We start from the raw sequence: 18,079 nt of genomic DNA on the forward strand, positions 1-18,079 counted from the left end.
AGGACTGAAGGCTGTTTACACTCGGTTGCTCAATCCGCTGCGATCGATGAGTAAATCTGATTATCCGTAGGGCAGGGATTACCAGTTCATTTATCGATCGTTAACATGCTTCCCAGCTTTACGACCGCAGATATAATTCCGTCGCTGCCACCCAAAATGTCCTAGTGTTTTGCGTTGGGAAAATGGTCATCTTAAACAGTGGCGACTCTACGCGACAGGTGGAGAATACGCCCACCTTGGATGGAATGGCTTTGGTGCTTTTAATCGTCAGTTTGTCTATGATCGTGGGAAGACGCATTTGTTTATTCGAGCTACAAATCAGCTTGATTTCGCCGATAGTCTTGTTGTCTGTCGGAACCAACCGACCATTATGTCGGAGATCGAAGCTCGTTACACAGCGTATTCTTCACTGGCACCAGTTGTTTTGGACCGTGGCAGATTAGTGGACACGGTGCCTGCCGGTAGAGACGTCCTGCCTTGTTAGGATTGTAAACTGAGATCATTGTTGTCGAGATAGAGGCACTTAGTTATACACAATAAGGTCAAATGGCGATTTTACAAAGCTCAAGAGACATCTAATATCACTTTGTTAATGTAATATCCACGTTGACAATAACGTTGACAATAACGTTGATTAACGTTATGGGTGAGTCAGAACTGCCTTCGATGCAGCCTCGAAGCTTCAGATTTTAATCCGTCAAGTCAAAAGTTGCATGTATGGTCATTGCCTCTCGTGGTTGCAGCAAACGTAAAGTTGAAAATAACACAAAAATAGGCTTTTGTAAATCCAAATTCAATATAAAGGGGACGAACTGTATAATTTTTTTCGACTGACGGACGATTGTAATGAAAATGAAAGAAAATATATCTATTATGATAGATAAACCGAAAATGTGAAATATTGAAAAGCATTACTTGTTGGAATTAAAATAATACCCACACGCACGTATACTTGTACACATCTGACACGTGCAACAGATACTGATAAGAAATCGTACTTAAATACAGAAGCGACAAGAAGAATTAAGTGAATTTCGTATCTAGCCACATTGTTTAAATACTGCATTCGTAGTCTCGGGTTTAGAGCGTCGGCCGGGGAGAGCGACAGACCGATGGTTCCATCGCTTACCGTATCAGAGCAAAAGACGTTAAAAGATAGTACCTGTCGCTATGTAATAATAATCAATAATCTTCAACGCGATGTCAACTCGCATTATTTTGAAGACCTTCGCTCTTGATACAAAGGGGCGGTCGGATAGCCTAGTGGTTAAAGCGTTCGCTCGTCACGCCGAAGACCCGGGTTCGATTCCCGACATGGGTACAATGTGTGAAGCCCATTTCTGGTGTCCCCCGCCGTGATATTGCTGGAATATTGCTAAAAGCGGCGTAAAACCATACTCACTCAATCTTGATACAAATATTTGATACATTTTTCCCCCAGCACTGTCTCCTATATCCAAGGCCCCGTAGAAGAGACCCCTGTACTATTGCAGGGTGTTGCTCATGATATCAACCATTGGTTTGTCTGAATCATTTCTTCAAAGGCCGACATGATGGAGCTCAAATGATGGTGATTGCGGCATAAAACAACAAACACACCAACCAAGGGAACGATATGTAGGATTTCAGCAGTCATCAGTCGCATATATATAGTGTAATAATGTAAAATATTGCGTGTACCAGTTCTATGTAGGGTATGTTAAAATAGGAAACTGTTCACAATGGCTGCCGAGAATGAAAGCTGTTTGCATACATAGAAAGCCACTCATATATGTAGCTGTGACCAAATACACCAGCGTTAAATGAACCCCCAGCAGCTATTACTTAAAATTGATCTTCAGCAACCCATACTTGTCGTAAGAGGCAGTTGACAGGATCGGGTGGGCAGGCTCGCTGACTTGGTTGATGCAAGTCATCGTATTCCTAATGCTTATATCGATGTTCATGATGTCAATCACTGGATTGTCTGGTTCAGACTCGATTATTTACAGGCCGCGTAAGCAGGAATATTGCTGAATGCGGCGTTAAACAACAAACAAACAAACAAACAAAACCGTGTCAACTTATAGAATGCGCATGAGTGAGTCAGGTAGTCAGATTCGATTACCGTACTCGACATAATAAGCGCCCAGGGCGCTCTGAAAATAAAAAAATAGGGGGTAGGTATTAGAACATTATTTTGGTGAAAAACAATTGAAAGATCGTAAATTTCGTAGTTTATGCTGACAGCGTGAAATGTAAATATACGACAGATATATTTTTCCAGAATTTAATTACCCATAATTAAGGATGCATAAAACACACGTATTATACACGAATAAATAAGTCTTGTGTACATTGAACAATCGGAAGGGGTGCTAATTTGGATCGTTCACTAGCCAATATATTAGCAAATATCGCCGTGGGCGCTTATTACGTCGAATACGGTAGTTGAATGCGCGTCAGTCATAGAACACCGACAGCTTGACTATTAATATCAACAATGGTTTGTCAGGTCTCGAATAGATTTAGGCACCACCGTGAGAAATAAATAGGACCATTGCTAACAGGGACAAAAACCACAAACAAACAAAAGACAACACGCCACTCTCTTATAGTGATGCTGACTGCCATCTGATCCCCACCTAGCCACGCCAACAACCCTACCCTCACCCCAACCCCCTACTCACGTAAACAGCCACTCACACCAAATACGACACAGGTCATCTGGACCACGAGACTATTTTTATCCGCCTCTGTTAACACTGTCGGTTTTCCTCCAACCCACTAACAGATCTACACCATCGAGTAGCTCCGAAAAGGTATAATTACTGTCATTCCGGTTCTCAATAGAACCAACATTAGTCAATCTATACACAATCTCCAGCCACTTAACAGAGATTTGGCACTTACAATAACACCATCAATGGTGTATTAAATAAGGGGGCTGACGAGAGAGCTCATCGTGTCCACCTATGTCAGATAATTCCATAACGCGGGGACATTCCAACCCTGTTACTGACATTTGAAAAACGTAATTCTGACATTCAATTGTCGGCGGATGACCAAGAGAGTCTTCATTCCAAGTCATGCCCTCCCTCCGTCTGCTCTGCTGTTTCTTCTAGCCTGGTTTTATGCCTACATAATCTGATCAAACACCACAAACTGGAAAGACTGATTCTCTAAAGATCGATAAAGGTTTTGCGAAAAGGAAAAAAAATCGAGTTTCCTCTTCAAATTCTATTTGTTGTGAGTATAACTTTGGACCCAGAGGTAGCGAAAGCCAGCAAGCGACGTACGGCTTCTGTGAGGTTTCCGACGATCCTTGTTCTCGTTCAACTGGATTAAAGTTTAATCTCGTCACGTGCTGAGACAGATGAGGCAAAGTGAAATATAGGAAGAGATCCCAGGTGACAGAGGAAGTTGTGTGAAACATTGATCTGAATGTGTACAGCAAGCCCAAGCATGGAACGCAGGAACCGCTGCTTCATGAACGACGGCAGATTAGCATTTGAGAAGAGATTGCCATTTTAGTCCAGGAATCCTCGAAACAGGAAACATCTCTGCCCTTGTAGCAAGCCTACTACCAATACCAGCCGGGCAATCAATGGTTGAGCGCGTCATCTGACGGGATCTCAAACACAGTTCTGACAGCCACGGCAGGCCGCGCTTTGTACACTAGGTATCTACAACATATACGGAGGGATTGTAACTTGACATACACCGTCAGCACCAGAACCGAGCAGAACACAAACACATGTCACATCCTCCCTTGATTGAGTGACTGGCAGCGGCGAGATCCCCAAGCAGTCTCATATATCGACATCCCTGTGAAACAAGCGCTGTATTGAAATCGGGATATTTATTTCGATACCTAGTGTGTTTTATTTTAGATTCGAAAGAAAACACATACCATGACGATTTAGCAGTATAATGTGGTTCACCTTGCACACGTGTAGACCATCCCTGCGTTCTCAATGCACCTGTGCCGTTTCCAGTGCTGCCAGAATTCACCGTCTGTGTGATATCATTCATAGTCGCTGAAGCAAAGCTTGCCTTTGTTGAACACCACGATGAATTCCCAAAGGTGTGTCTTCAACTACAAAGGAATACATGGATGATTCAGTAACCGTTACCAGCGCAAACAAATAACACGTTTACCATCCTGGCAGTCGTATATAGGTAAGCTATAAACATTCCTGCTTTACCATGCTTTTTAACTAGTGTGACCGTCGGAAAATAAGGCTGACCCGTGTCGAAGGAAGACTTTTTTCTACCGTTACACTATGTTGTGAGTCTCGGACCTGGTATTGATCGTGTTGTGTCAACGTGTTTCGGGGCTCGGGTGATCGCCACTATGGATTCCAAACACCGCTGGTTAGATGGAATATCATAGTGCAGTTGGCTGGAATATTCTCCGTAGTTATCCGTTATGGTTGCTGAGGTGTAGGGAGATCCAGGTCTTGAAGGCATTCTACTATATAGATTCGTGTCTGTGTGGCACCGTTCCTGTATTTCACCGTGTGACATTCCAATCATGTCTCAGGATATAGGATCATCTTTGATATAACTGTTCGTGCGTGTTGAACTAAAACTGCTACATATGTGATCTCTGTGAAAAGAAGCCAAGAATTATACAGTGTTAAATGACAGCCCTATCTGTGCCTATGAGTGTGGTTAAGAAATGTGACGGCGTGGAACAGAACAGTGGTCAATCGCATGTGAGTAGTGACATTTCTACCTTGTCCACTGATGTATCTTTGCCTCATAGTATCCTATGCTGTAGTCGGATATATCCGACCTGTCTTGTCTTACGCAATCAGCGAGCACCTTGTAAAGATATTGATTTTTCTGTACCTTATTTGAAAAAGGGAAACGTGTTGATTTATACTGTGACATTCACGTGGATAGCTTAAAGAGTACAATTACAAGTGAATGTTATTCATTAACCGTGTATAAGCTAAAAGGATGTTCGATACAGCTGTAATTTAAATCAAAGTTTAATTTTCAAGTTGTTGAAACACACGGGAATTTACCTTCGTATATTTCGGAGTGAGCAATTGGATGTTTACGTTGTGTTCTATAGCACCTAAATAACCATATCAAGAATATTCTTTAATAATTGCACTTTTTTTCTGAGGTATTCATTAATTTTCCACAGTGGCTGGCCTGTTATACCTGCGTGGTAAAGGATAAAAGGTTTCAGAAAACAATATCATTCCAGATAATGCGTTCCTTCACTGAAAGGTAAACCTGATTAATCTCCCGGAAGGTTTTTTTCTGTTATTGTTATTCATAGAAAATGTTGTGCTTTAATGAATAGCTTCCACGCATTAAGCCTTAACCCATTTGGTTCCAGAGCCCACACGGACTTAACACAATAATGTGAAGAAGGTCCTGAGTACTAGATCCATCCTAGGACCAGGAAACAAGGGTTAATTTCATCTTCAGGATTACACCAGAATACGGCGTTATTACATTAAGATGCTGCACTGGTGAAAGGAAATGTGACGATATTGATACGAAAATGACAAGACACAGTAAAACGATGTGTGTACGTCATAAAGCATTGTGGATTCATCTCGCCCGTTTCCTTGTGTGCTAAAATGCCAATGTGTTCATTCAAGGATGTTTAAAGGCATAAATGTGCTAATTCGTATTCCGTTGGAGGTTTCCCTGTCAGTTTTTGTGGTTCCAGCACATGTGTTGTAGACTCTTGTGAAGAGTTATTTTGCTGTCGTGAATCTTTTTAACGACTAACACCATCAAGATGATGGACCAGGAGGACAAGGTGGAGATGGAAGAACCATCGTCCATCACACGCTACCACCATCTGATTATCAGAAACAAACACATCCTTTCTGAAATCAAATTATCTGTCGTCATCGTCATCGGCAGTATAGTTATTGTAGCCTGTTTGGTTTATATCGTTATACAATGTAGGACAAAGAGCAATGCTGCTCGTGCCATGAAAAATAGACGCGCTGATGACGAGGAGGAACTGTTCGATTCTTCCGACACAACTGAACAACTTCTTCCTCAGCCTCCAGATAACGCCATCAGACTGAAGGTTCGGCGTGAACCGGAGTTCTATGTGTGAATGCCACAGCGTGTTTGAGGAGGTGTAGATATTTCAGGGTATATGCTGAGAATTCATATGTACATTCCTAAGGAAGATGGTGCAGGTATCTTTGAGGAGTAGGCACTGCCGTTGTTCATTCTGTGGATACAGCTTTCACTGAAGCCTGTGAAGATGGAGAGGATATTTAACACATCTGTGAATTGACGATATGTGGATAAGACAGGGAGAGTGCTTTCCCACCGTGCACATGCAACGTCCTACTTGCTACACAACTGCTTCAGAGAAGAATTACGTAGCTGTTTAAGATGCTGTAGCTTCATCCCTTGGTTATATTGGTATATCATTTTGGGGTTTTAAACAGGCTAAAGGTGAATGCGTGATTCAGGGATTATTTGTGAGCGTGGCCAGTCTTTTTACACTTTTTGAAATCGTTTTACAACATTTCGGTTATAACTTTGTATGCTGATATTTGGTCGTAGTTTATACTTTTGGCTTCTACGTCCTTTCAAATATTATGTATACTGTCGGCCTGGCATTTGAATCAGTATTGGTTTTTTTCATATGCCTGGAAATATATATGCTCAAAAGAAGTTATAGAACATCCCTTTTTCGTATGGCTATGGTTAATCTTTAGTCATATGGCAGATTTACTATAGTCATATGAACAAATCAGGTGGTTTTTTACTTCTTTTGAATTACATATCTCATATAAGTATGATCACAAACAGGGGATATTTAACATTTCGAGTGAATTTGTATTCAAGTAAATTAAAGCGCCAATTAAGTATTAGAAAAATACCCTTTTAGCGATACTTACAACAGCCCTAAAAATACCATCACCACCCACCCACCCACCACATGAAATAAAATAATAATTTGTCTCAAAGGTTAAGTTGACAGAGGATTATAAATGATTATAATAAGTAACTTCTGTGGATGGTGAGGTTGCTTTTCGTTGAGCTGAACATCTTCATCTATTATAAACCGACGCAAGGGTATATACTAAATAATCGATAACGTACCTCAACGTTCAAACCACACGATCTTTACGCCAAATATATCATTAGAAAAAGGAAAGACGTCGTTGGTGAAGGTTGCATCAGTAGGTAGGTGTATATTTGTTGGACATGTGTTTTCGATTGATTGCCGTAGGATATCAGGAATCAACGACAGCCACCTTTATGCTAAATACAACGCTAGATAAACACATGAAGGTATAATGTCCCCAATTTGCGACTTCCAATAACGAAAACGAAAAAATGTATGCATTTAGAGACAGTTCAACTCTTTGCACGTGAAAACGATTGCAGCTAGGATGTGGAAGTACTGTTAACTTAACAGTAAAACTAGCGAAGCATTATGTCCAAGTATCAAACATTATAGTACTTTTCTTTTCTCTTTATTCTGTGCAAGAGGCATTGGAACGCACGGTCGTAATCAAGAATGCACAACACGCGATAACGTAAATGATATAACATCAGTATGGCTTACTTCCTCCTGGTTCGAAAGTGATTTCTCAGAGATGCTTTTTATCAGTGAAGTGGTCCAATGAATATTAAGTGTGTCGACGTCGGTTAAATACTTCCTGTCAGAGATCAGAACAGAGCATTCGCCAAAGTTTTGTCTTATAACTCATATATCACGTTACGTTATATTGTTCACCGATCCTGTTCTGCAACTCAGAAGCACTTGAAATTGCGACCACTGAGGTTTGTACTAGATTTATCAAAATGGGGAATGCCACATTTGAATATTAACTTACGGAAAGCCAATGCACACGTGATTTTATTGAAGTGTCTTGGAAAGATCTTGATTATCACTTCTATGCAATCATTTCTAGCACAAACACGGGGTACATTCCCCAAAAGTGACGGACATGTTTTTTTATGCTGTTGTTTTTTCAAACAAAAATTATTATTTTAAATTTGTTTGTCAATGTCCTTGCTCCTATTTGTTCCTATTGTTTGTTAGTTTGCTCTTTTGTTGTTCTTTGGTTCATTTGTGTGGGGGCGTAAGGTAGCTTGTCTTTTCGCTCGTTCCTTGTTGCTGTTTTTTTGTTGTTTGTTCGTTTGTGCTTTCGAGGGGGGGTAGTGTGTAAGAGATCCACCATTAGATGTGTGAAGGATCAAGATATATTTTGAGATAAAATAAAAATGGTAATTGTTTATTTTGTTGACATAAGACATTTATTTACTTAATGTTATTGCAATGTGTTTTGCAGGGGTCATAATAGATTGATTGGTCCTTTTTAAGTTGGCGAGTAAGCCTGGATTTACGTCGCTTTTGGCACTATTCCAGCAATATTACGGCGGAAGATATGAATGAGCTTCACCCATTTTTCAAAGAACGACCGTACGCTTTAACCACTTGGCTATTTCATTATCCCTTAAAAAAGGGCCCGATTCTTAATCCTCATGACGATAATTCTAGAATATCTGTATGTACATATATGTACGTATTTATTATTAGTCTACAATGAAACCCCGACTATCCGGAAACTCCATTTTATGCACAATTACTTTAATTATCGTTTTTGTGAATACAAAAGACATGCACTTTTATCCACACATTTGTACTGTACTGGGAATAGTTCCGATCGGAATAACGGGGGGTCACTGTATGCATATTTGAGTCATTTACACAATTTGAAGGCTATGTACTGTCACACTGATCCTGTTTAATATCGTCACGATATGGCTGAAATATTGCCGATGTGACGCTAAACTTCAACTCGCTCACTCACTGTTTAATACACGTGATAGGTCACAGAAATTATTTAAATTTAGTCTGAAGTTTCCAATGGTTGTATCAATCCCACTCTGTAAATTGTGCATATCGAGGTAAGCTTGAGTACTGATCGCATGCTTGGCACAACCGATAAACAAAATCATTTGACGCTTGGTCAGATTACCAATCGAACAGTCGAGTATTGATTGATTTCTTTCTACAATACATACGACGATCGCGTTCAACTGACTCAAGGAATTGTATTATTTAAATCCTTTGATAGTTCATGCATTTCCCTATCTCTGTCTTACTAGGAATTAATTGTCTTGAAGTCGCAACTATAATAATAATAATAATAATAATAATAATAATAATTTGTCCATTTGTATGGCGCCAAGCTCCATACCAGCTCGTGTGCTCATGGCGCTTACATTATAACCCCAGTCAATGGATCAGTGAGCACTCGATTTTCATTCTCAGCTCCCTGGGGAGTATACAACCGAAGCTGCCTGTGAGGCGCTAGAAGGTTAACAGCCACATTACCATCTCATCCTACCGGGTACCCACTCACTGCTGGGTGAACAGAGGCACATTTCGAACAAAGTCACTTGCCAAAAGAGACACCATTATAGAAACAGAATTTATCCCCAGACTTAAATGTGTTACCCTTCTTTACCGATAATTATTTTCTTGAATAGAAGTTGTTTCAAGACTTTTTTCAATTATAGAATACAATGACACTTGCAGACAAGTGCTATGAAAGAAGGCACATAACCACAATTATCTCTATGGAGTGGAACACTCAGTGTCCAGATACTTTTAATAGTAGAACTATTATGGTCACTATACCATCATTAGACCATATGTTTTCATAGTTATCAGAATATTAATGAAGGATTATGAATCAGTATTATCAATCTCATATTCGCTCTGTTTGTTTATAGGTTTGTAAGCACAATACCCATTGCAGTATTAGTAACGCAACTTTGTGAATACCTTTAACGACACGGACTTAATTCGGTATATCGGTACCCGTATTGCTGGTACGTATGTAACTCGAAAGATAGTCTTCTTTAGTCAAACTGTGGCTTTGTTTTACAAAGCGATCTCAGCGCTACGAGTAACGAACTCTAATTACTTAACCATATATAAACTGCCGAGCAAAATAAATATACACTTGTATGAATTGGACCAAAACATTACAAACGTATTAAAAGATTACTAGGCTGTAAACAGTCACCGAAATACTGCAAACTTAATGTCCAAAACACAACTATGATACCCGTATCAAATACGTCATGTATCAGCATCGAATAACCGTTTCTTGTTTGTTTCATTTTTAACCACATTCAAACACGGGGGTATACTTTCTTTTGCCCGGTAGTGTATTAGCGATAGGCCTAACACCAAGACAGTTTTGTGGACCTAGACTCTTATGACAGGATTGCCCCTTTCGTAATGAGAGTATTTCGGATATAACGAGTTCGGTTATGTCGAAACATCTGTTTAATCGAAAAAAGTGTAATCCGAGTAGTTGGCTGACTATCATTTTTGTGGAAGGCGAATTGTTAAAACGGTTGTGTCGACTTCGTTACCCCCGGAGCACAAAGCGTTGATTGGGTTGTTACCGTACAACATTTGAAGCACATAACAGGCTGTATCATATTGCGACTCTGACGTCACCAAAGAAACCAATGACGTCATAATAATTGAATGACGTCATGCATATATAACTTACAATTCGCAGTTAGGTTAGAAAAAGTAAGATCTAAATTAAGGAATACTTGAATATTATTTAAATTTACAATAAGCAGTTAGATCTAGGTGTGTAATAATAAGAACCAAATTATGGAATAGTGGAATATTAATGCAATTTTAAAAAATCAGTTAGGTTAGACATAAGAGCCAAAATTTGGAATGTTTGAGAGTTATTGAAATGCATATGTACACATAAAAATTACAAACAGTTTTGCCAAACACAAAGTTTAATGAGAAAAATTAAATTGTTTAGTGACTCCATAAAATATACATTGGAAAGGCACGAATGTCTTCTCTATGTTAAATTGCTAGTATATGTGGGTTATTCGACATAGTTCATAATATTTAATATTTCATATTTAATTCTATTAACACATGTGTTAAATGGATAGGAAAGTGGAGTGAACGAAATTTGAATCTATTTTGTTTTTATATGTCTGTTTGAAGCTAGATTACATCAAGGTATTCACCGTCCAGAGTTGCGTCCCTTAAGCGCATCGGGATCCGACGATCGGAGGTTCGAATCCGAGATTTGTTCCGATTATCATATTGGTTTGTCAGCACCATATAAGTGTATATGAGTTCACACCAGTGTTCAGTGCCTGAGACTTGCATCACTTCGGGCTTTCCTCACACATGAAGACGACACGTGTTTTTATTGAATAACTGCTCAAAAGCGGCGTTAACACAACTCACTCATCCAAATATAAGTACAGTGGTAACATCTCTTAGGATCACTTTTTACGGAGGTTGGTTGGTTGGTTTGTTGTTTAACGCCGCACTCAGCAATATTCCAGCTATATGACGGCGGTCTGTAAATAATCGAGTCTGAACCAGACAATCCAGTGATTAATATCGCAATTGGGATCGATGACATGTATCAACTGGATGCATCTTCCAAGTCATAAATTGTAAAACTCATTTGCTGTTTGTCCTGAAAGGAAATTATAAACAGTGCTCTGACTGAACAATCCTTTAGATTGAGTGAGGGAGTTTAATGTAACGCCGCTTTGAATAGTAGACCAGTTATTGGACGGTGGGAGGAAAGCCCGAAGTGATGCAGGTCTCAGACGTTTACAACTTCGGTGAAACCCACGAGCACGGGTATGGTGCTGACAAACCTAGAAACATAATCGGGGTGAACCTGAATTCCAGCCAGCAGGGGGCGCAACTCTGCCCAGCGAATTGCGGCGCCTCAGGCGACTTGGCAATCCATGCCCCCTCACCTAGGTTGATACTTGCTGTAAACAATACTTATTTGCCAATGAACTAATCTCCATGCATATTTGTTGTCATACAGTGTTTATTTTCCAACTCATGGTTGTGCACCACTGTCATCATAAAACATGTTTGATGAAAATGTTTGAATCACCAAAGGTGCATTCCGAAAAATGTACTGCCGGGCAAAAGAAAGTATACACTTAAAAATTTTAGCAAACATTTATAAACGTTATCAAAACGATACTGGGCCGGAAACACTGCAAATTTAAGGTCCAAAACACAACTATGACATCCATATCAAATACACCAATCATGTATTGTTTGTTTCATCACTAGCCATCATCAAACATGGCGTGCATACTCTCCTTTGCAAGGCGGTCTAGACTGTTTGTAGTCCTTTAAACGGTCACCCAATGACAGTTTGTTGTAACATTTTTAACATTTATACAGGGCATATGTTTTTTAAAAGTGTAAAAAATCTGTGATTAAAGTTCTGTCCTTGTATTAAAGCATAAAACTCCGGTAGTCCAATCGAACTACTTGCATTCCCGTGAACTGCTGAAATGTAGCAAAAATATTCAAAACGAATCGCCCCTCGATCGCGACCTCAATTTGAAAACCGCGAGCTGTTCGCGTCCTGATCGCGATGAAGGGGTGTTCACCTTCAAAACAAATCACCTCAATCGCAACCAGGTCGAAAAATGATCGCGTCGCGATCGAGAGGGGGTTCGTTTTGAACAGTACTGTACATGTTGTAGACATCCCGACAACTTTCAACTCAACGTGTGTTTCAACATCGACTATTTAGCATACTCTATCCTCGTATATCCAGTATGTCCTGAAGGTGAAGACGTGAAGGGTGTCCCAGACGTCTACGGTAGAAACCTAGGATTATTTTGGACGTGTGGTTGAGGTCCGCAAGCGTTCCCCTTCAACGGAAACAGCTGCATGAGAAGTTCTCCAAGTGAGATAATTCGCTTCGGTGTTACCATTAACCATCCGAATAATATCCACACATTGTGTCCACGCGATCCACACTTGCTCTCCAGACAACGCCACAAGGATTAGCTGTTGTGTATCCTTGCCCTATATTCTCGTTTTACGTGCATGTGGTGTTGAGTAAAAACACCTGCTAACCAGAGTGGCTGGGAAATATTTATAAGTTTATGTTTTTTTAATGAAAGAGTGGGCTTGCACAAAGATTTATTGATTCGGGGAATGGAAAGTCGTGGAAAATACTCCTACACATATCCATACGTTTCAGTAAGCGTACGCACGGTATATTCAAATAGAGTATCATCGCCAAACTGACATTTTGTCTTGAAGTCATGGATTTAAGCGCATTATACTAACAGCTTTATTATTAAAGTGGTTTTGATAGACGTGTTTCTGCAAGTTCCCCGTTTAACAATACGACTTTTGCGTGATTAGACAAAATAACAGGACACTGGTACCATTTTAGATGTAAATATCGCCACTTATGTAATATTGAAGTTTTACGCACATGTTAGTTTTATCAAGATTCGTCTTCCGGAGTCAAGGGAGTTAACCGACTATAAAAGTCCAGTTTCCAAGGGAGTTAACTCTCTTGTCTCGGGAAGATGATCAAGGTTTTCAACTTGCATAGATATCTGTATTCAAAGTTGGTATTTGACGTACTGTCATGTTAAACATGTATGACATTTTTGTTTGAATTGATTCAAAGTGATGTCAGGAGTTGTTGGGTGGTAATTGATGGACTGTTTATATATGCAACTCTTTAATACCTCAGCTTCCCAGCACGGTTGCAACTTCGAATCATTGGACGTGATTTTTGTTTTGTTTTTCACACATTTCACTCACTGGGTTATCTCCCCTTTAGTGAACTAACGTTGCTCACGTGACCTGGCAGTCCAGTTATTTCTAGTTTATTATTCATGAGGGGAGATAACCGCTGTATACTGTACACGTGTATATTTTATCACACTGGACATTTTTCTATTTACATTGCTTAAGACTTTTTCTGATCTAATCATATGCCTTACTACAGCTGAATAAAAGCATGAATTTAACCAAAAATGGTTTTACGCTTCCAATAAAACCTCATTTCAACCTGACCTGTGTGGTTTTATATTTGTGTCCTGGTATTTCTATAGGGGCAGACCCGTGAAGATTCCGGGGTAGAATAGGTCTTCAGCAACCCATACTTGCCGTAAAAGGTGACTATGCTTGTAAAAGGCGACTAACGGGATCGGGTGGTCAGGCTCGCTGACTTGGTTGAAGAATGTCATCAATCCCAATTGCGTGGATCGATGCTCATGATATTAATCACTAGATTGTCTGGTCTAGACTCGATTATTTACAGACCACCGTCATATAGCTGTAATATTGCTGAGTGCGGCGTTAAACAACAAACCAACCAACCAACCAACTATAGGGGCACGGGGGGCCGACTGGTTACTCAGTCGCCCAAGTCGGCGCAATTCACTGTGAAGAGTTGCGTCCCTTGGTCACACCAGAAACCGATGATTATGGGTTCGAATCCGGGTTCGACCCGATTTTTTTAGGTTTGTCAGCACCATTCTCCTCCTGAGAATGCTTCGGGCTAACACGCCATGACATCACTTGAATAATGTTAAAATATTCAGTATTATTAATATAGATTTATTATACATATTTCACGAGCTAGCTAAGGTCAGTTAGAAACGATTGTTTTTATAACAACTGATATCGATTCAGTCCGTTACTATTGCAGGTCGGAGTGTGTATACAACTGCTGAAAAAACTGCCTTCATATATAAAATGACCTAGAAATTTTTTAGCGTCGACTTGAGTTGGGACTCAATTTTGCAAACAAACCTATAGCTATTTGTGTTACCGAAAGGTCAGCAAGTGCAAAATATCAATTGACATTGATCTTTAGAATTTTAGCTCCGGATTGCAGACACCGAACGTTGAGAATGATTTATTGTCGTGTGTAAGACTGTAACATATGGCTACCACACTGTGTATTATGTAGCGAGTTTAATTGAGTGGAAAAAGACATAGTTTGTTGTATTATATACGAGTACCCGAGTCTGAAGAACTGAGCTTTATATTGTAAAGGTATTTTTATATGAGCGCATTGATTTTTAGGAGCATTGTTCTGGGCACAGAAGGCTGCATATTGCTGCTTGTTATTCTTAGCTGTAAAATACAGTTTAAGAGGAACTAGGCTCCGTGTTATTAGCCCCGGTCCACAATGCGCCCGTTGCGTTACGACATTGTATCTTTACAGGTTAAGATAGATTTACGACTGTCGTAACGCTACGAACGCTTTGTGGCTGACGACCCTGGTGCCAATGAATGTCTAGACATTGTAATTAGTGGAATTCCGACATTGTCTCCATGGGATTGGTGTAATCATGTACAGCTAGATAATGTACATCATAAAATTTGAATTAGAAGACTAAATTATTATTTGACTGACAGCTGTTCGTATTCACGTGGAAACAATATTAAACGCAAAAAAATCACAAATTGAATTTTAAAATATCGTTGACATGGTTCCAACGATAAATCGATGAACCGGTTAACTGCAACAAATCTGAATCAAATACGCATCAATAGGATTTTTTCTGAATCGGTTCTTATCTACAATATTATTGTCAAACGCATAATTAGGAAGTAATATTAATTCAAATGCATAAACAGTCAACGCCAGGGGACATTCAGTCTCGATTATCCGCCGAAACGGATTCCACTGGGCGTAAAAGGCATTCGTGACCAACTCGTGTTATTCCGTGACAAGCCGAATAGCGACTCGTGCCCCTTTCGTGGCCATTTTTGCAACTGGGTTCCGTCTAAGCGCAAACTGGCATAGCTAAAAGAATTGTCTACTCGTTGCGTAAGGATTAACGTATATTTCCCCATATATCATATATATTCCAGATGCTATTGAAAACACATCGAGACCAACAGTATTATGCAATATGTTTGAACACACTTAACTGTATCTTGGGTGTATTTTTAAATGCAAGACATATGTAAAATAAAAAAATATCCCTGAGAGATTCTTTGACCGAAGTACTTGAAGTCATACGCGCATTCTGATTGGTTTGTCGTATTTTCGCACATAACATTCATCAATAGGGAGACGAGTCTTCTTGCAAGTTACGGAAAGGGACGAGTGGTGACGAATGCGTAAAAGGCAAAATAGCGCTGAAAATGATATGAATACATCGTTGGAAATCAGTGATGACACCAGGTGTTCGCGAAAGAGAACGAACGTCCGCTTCTACCGCTAGAACCACCACTCACTTTAGAAGTCAATGTTTCTTGTTGGCTGACAGGGTACAAACAAGGAAAACACAAAAACAAAAAACAGAAATATGAAGTTTGGAGATCATAACGCGATTATCTATCAAATGACTATATCAGTTGGGTAAGAGTCATTGGGTATGACGTCATGAATATACATGACGTCAGTGTGACGTCAGTAGGACAGCCCCGCTGAAAGTCTCGGAGGCGCATCGATCTGATTTAATTTAATTTTTATCTTATCTTATCTAATTTATTTTAATCTTTATCTGATCTGATATGATTTTTATTAATGTCACGATCCCAGTTTTCAGATGTGTGCTGATCAAACTTACATAAGCCTTTAATCAATACATTCGTACTTCCTTCCCTATTCATGTTTCTTAATAGTGTTTATCATAGCTTTTAGAAAGGCGGTGTAGCGATGATTGTTTGTTGTTTAACGCCGCACTCGGCACTATGACGGCGGTCTGTCAATAATCAAGTCTGGACCAGACAATCCAGTGATTGATATCATGAGCAGCGATCCACGCAATTTGGATACGATGACATCCCGTTAGTCGCCTCTTATGACAAGCATGGGATGCTGAAGACCAATTCCAACCCGGATCTTCACGAGCCGTGTAGTGATTAACTGGGTTAGCAGAGAAAGGAAGGATGATCATGCAACGGTTTGTTTTCTTGTTTTCCAGCTATATCACGGCGGCCTGTGAAAAACAATCCTTGGTCATACAAGCTTGTGGTGGATATTATGAGCATTGTTCAACGCCGTCGGGAACCGGTGACACGCAATCAATATGTCACAGACCCAATACAACCGCCCCCTACGGGCAAGCTTAAGTAATTGGGGACCCAGACTAACTTGGGAATCAAGGGGATATTTGTTTTACCCAAATACAGTAAACTACGTTTATATCGAACACGCTTATAACGAACTGACGGATATAACGAACATATGTTTGGTCCCGGCCATTTGCTGTATATATGCTGTATATTTGCTTATAACGAACTACGGTTATATCGAACTAAAATCAGTTGTCCCTTTGAGTTCGTTATAACCGTAGTTTACTGTAATCATAATAACGCAACTATTATTATTATCGCCTCTACTTTATTCTACTTTGAGATTTAGATACCGTTTTGCTTATTTCATCTAAACACAAAACAACTTATTTTCAAATAACGACAAATTTAATATGCTCTGAATTGCATTCTTGAAACCTCTAGACTATTCACTAAATATAAGGGGCGGTCGGGTAGCCTAGTGGTTAAAGCGTTCGCTCGTCACGCCGAAGACCCGGGTTCGATTCCCGACATGGGTACAATGTGTGAAGCCCATTTCTGGTGTCCCCCGCCGTGATATTGCTGGAATATTGCGAAAAGCGGCGTAAAACCTTATTCACTCACTCACTCACTCACTAAATATAATGCTCCAGTATTTTCGCGCATCAAATCAGTAGAAAAATGTCGGATTTTAGTTGTTTATATAGTTTTTTTCTCAAAGCAGAATTGGAATACTGCTGTGTATGGTGTCAAACAACAACCATGAAACAAATTTCGTACTGAGAAAGGGAAGTAATGTACACTATAATTAAGTTTTGTCACATTTCATGACATTAGATGAATCGAGTGACATAATTGCCGCGTCCTCAGCCTTATACTTTAATTCCACAAGGGTTTCAGTAAACGTCTTTATCACTTTACTAATTTTGTGATCAATACTTGTTATATGTATGTTTTCTCTATATGCAATAGAATATGAACAATACTGGTGTTTGGGTACACATACATGAATACTCACATATTGAAAAGGTCATAATTATGGCAATATGAATATTGATGTGTTATTCATCATCTTGTGTATATAATTCGTTCTGTATACCACCTGTTTGTTATATATATATATACTACTCAAAAGAACTTAAGGACCACCGGACCGCCTCCGTGGTCTAGTGGTAGAGCGTCCGCCCGGAGAACGGAAGTCCCGGGGTTCGATTCCCGGCCGCGGCATATCAAAAGACGTTAAAAGATGGT

General features: G+C 39.7%; 1 long non-coding RNA gene across 1 annotated transcript; it reads left to right on the forward strand.

Annotated features, from left to right (window-relative positions):
* Positions 1-2,875: 2,875 nt before the first annotated feature.
* Positions 2,876-13,863, forward strand: LOC124148696. Its single transcript, XR_007218912.1, has 2 exons — positions 2,876-4,700; positions 5,339-13,863. It is a non-coding gene; the product is annotated as an uncharacterized LOC124148696 (long non-coding RNA).
* Positions 13,864-18,079: the final 4,216 nt, after the last annotated feature.

The sequence above is a fragment of the Haliotis rufescens genome, unplaced genomic scaffold, assembly GCF_023055435.1.
Source record: "Haliotis rufescens isolate VD_foot unplaced genomic scaffold, xgHalRufe1.0.p SCAF_69, whole genome shotgun sequence".
NCBI lineage: Eukaryota > Metazoa > Mollusca > Gastropoda > Lepetellida > Haliotidae > Haliotis > Haliotis rufescens.